We start from the raw sequence: 3,101 nt of genomic DNA, 5'->3' as shown, positions 1-3,101 counted from the left end.
TTAATCCTCTGTGCTATAACACCAACCTCTTTCTGTAGTTCTTAGGGAACTGAAATCCTCAGGAGCCTCAGCCATCACAGACAGTGAGCATCCCCCTGCCCAGGGACCCTGATGCTCTCCTCTCCCCTACTCTGACCTCACATCTTGTCTGTTCCACATACTTCTTCACCACACAATGTTCTGTGGTTTCCTCTGCTCCACAACAGCAGAGCCAAAGGCCTTCTTTCTAGGACTCTGCATTGAGGGAGATGGGGCTGGGGTCAGACACAGTCCCTCTGAGAGACTCCCCTGGAAGGGGGCGGTCACGAGACAGCAGTGCAGGGCTTGGGTGAGAACATCCAGCTATCTGTGCTTTGGAGGAAACCCCTGCTCTGAGTGAGTCAGTGACGAGAGCTAAGCAAACTTTAAAATCATACCCCACATAGGATGCTATGTACCTCTCGCCTCTGATGTGAGATGAATTTGTACCTTGAAAATATCTTACTATTAGCAGGGGGCCCAAATAGTATCATGAAAAGATAATTGCAAAATGTTCAAGCTTATGTAAATATTTGGAGGGAAAGACAGAGAAGTGGCATGGCAGGCCCACAGTACCCTTCCACCCCAGCTCCTGCAGGCGGGACTTCCTGCTGGCCCCTTCTTTCATTACTTCATTCAGCCTCTACTGAACCAACCATGCCACAGCTCACTTGGCATCTCAAAGTCATAGAAGCTGAGGGCAAGAAGAGATATACACCAGGAACTACAACTCCCAGCTTGCAAGGTGCTCCTCCATCCATGCTGGCGAACGCACCTGCAGAGGAGCCCTCCATAAAAAAGGACGCTGACCCTCCTCCCTGACTCCAGGAGAAAGGCACAGGGGAGACAAGCAGAGAGGCCAGTGAGGCACCCTGACCCTTTGACCAGAGCCCAAGCTGCCACCTGGGGCACAGCCCACTGCTGAGATGGACCCTGCAGCTGAGGAGGCCATGGGTCACTGTCTGAGTTGGCTGTGGCCTGTCAACTGGGACTCATGCTACTGTCCTTTATTATGCTTTATGGTGCCACTTAGGAGAATCACTGTCTTCTCAGAGGGCCCTACCTGCCCCCACCAGTCCCCCTCAGAACTGGGCATACGCCAGCCACTATGCCCAAAGCCAACAGGTAAGGGAGGCAGGAGAGCCTCGCCTACCACCTTGAGCGCTCTTACACCTGAGGCATTGGAGGGAGGAGGGTGGTCTGCCACCCAGGAAGTGAGGAGCCAGGTTTACAAAGAGATTGTCAGATATTCTGCTGGTCAAAGTGTAAAAAGGCCTGGACCAGGTATTTGATGCATGGTTTAAGACACCACTTGGGAGGCCCACATCCTGTATTGGAGTGCTTGGATTCAGATCCTAGCTCTTCTAGTTCATACCCAGCTTCCTATTAATGCACACCCCAGGAGACTGCAGGTCCCTGCCACCCAGGTGGAACTGATCAGCCTGATGGAGTTCCAGATTCCTGGTTTTGGCCTGGCCCAGCCCTGGCTGTTGTGGCCATTTGGGAAGTGAACCAGGAGATGGAAGAACTCTATTTGTTAGTTTATGTCTCTCTGTACTTCAAATAAATAAAAATAAGCAAGTAAAAAATTAATTTATGAAAGGCCTATAGCAGCCTGCTTGTTCCCCCACAGTCACCACCAAATTCATATGAGGTTCTAATGCCCTTGTGACTGAGGAAGTAGAGTTAGATGAGGTCATGGGGTGGGGGACTTAGGATGAGACGTGTGCCCTTGTAAGAGGTGACACCAGGGCTGATTCACTTATTTCTTTAGAAAACTTTTATTTAATAAATATAAATTTCATAGGTATAGCTTTAGGAATATAGTGGTTCTTCCCTCCATATATACCTTCCCACCCACACTCTTGTCCCACCTCATACTCCCTCTCCCATCCCATTCTTTGTTAAGATTTATTTTTAATTATCTTTATCTACAGAAGATCAACTCTATATTAAGTAAAGATTTCAACAGTTTGCACACACACAGACACACAAAGTATAAAGTACTGTTTGAATACTAGTTTTACTGTTAATTCTCATAGTACGACTCATTAAGGACAGAGGTCCTACATGGGGAGTAAGTGCACTGTGACTCCTGCTTTCAATCCATAGCACAACCCAAGCACACTTAAGACAAGGTCTCAATTTAAATTATTTTAAATAGTTTTTATTTATTCAAGAGACAGACAGAGTTCCCACCTGTTGTTTCATACCTAGCCCAAGGCTGGGCTAGGAAGAAAGCTAGGAACCAGGAATGCAATTCAGGTCTCTTAACTGGATGTCAAGAACCCAACGGTTTGAGCCATCATTGCTGCCTCCTGGCGTCGGCATTGATGGGAAGCTGGAGTCAGGAATCAGATTCAGGCATTCCAATGTGAGATGCAGACATCTTAACCTTTGGGCTAAATGCTCATTCCTAAACTTTCTAGAAAATAGAAAATATGAATGCAGCCTTATTTGCCATCCTCAAATATTAAGAGGCAATAGACTTAGCTACAGTAATGCCTTCTGTGTACAGAGGACAGACCAGGTGCTGGGCACTATACTAAGCATTGTACTCATGTTGATTCAGCGGAAGTCCTCACGACCATCCTATGGGGCAGGTGCATTGGTGATGATCTTCATTCTACAGATGGAGGAAAGCCCTCTGCTCAGGGTTTTTTTTTGTTTTGTTTTTTGTTTTTTGTTTTTGTTTTGTTTTTTGTTTTTTGTTTTTTTTGTTTTTTGTTTTTGACAGGCAGAGTGGACAGTGAGAGAGAGAGGCAGAGAGAAAGGTCTTCCTTTGCCATTGGTTCACCCTCCAATGGCCGCCGTGGCCGGCGCGCTGCGGCCAGCACACTGCGCTGATCCGATGGCAGGAGCCAGGAGCCAGGTGCTTTTCCTGGTCTCCCATGGGGTGCAGGGCCCAAGCACCTGGGCCATCCTCCACTGCACTCCCGGGCCACAGCAGAGAGCTGGCCTGGAAGAGGGGCAACCCGGACAGAATCCGGTGCCCCAACCGGGACTAGAACCCGGTGTGCCGGCGCCGCAAGGCAGAGGATTAGCCTAGTGAGCCGCGGCGCCGGCCCAGCTCAGGGTTATAT

This window comes from Oryctolagus cuniculus, chromosome 7 (genome assembly GCF_964237555.1).
Source record: "Oryctolagus cuniculus chromosome 7, mOryCun1.1, whole genome shotgun sequence".
In the NCBI taxonomy this organism is placed as follows: domain Eukaryota; kingdom Metazoa; phylum Chordata; class Mammalia; order Lagomorpha; family Leporidae; genus Oryctolagus; species Oryctolagus cuniculus.
Note: the sequence above shows the minus strand (reverse complement) of the source record.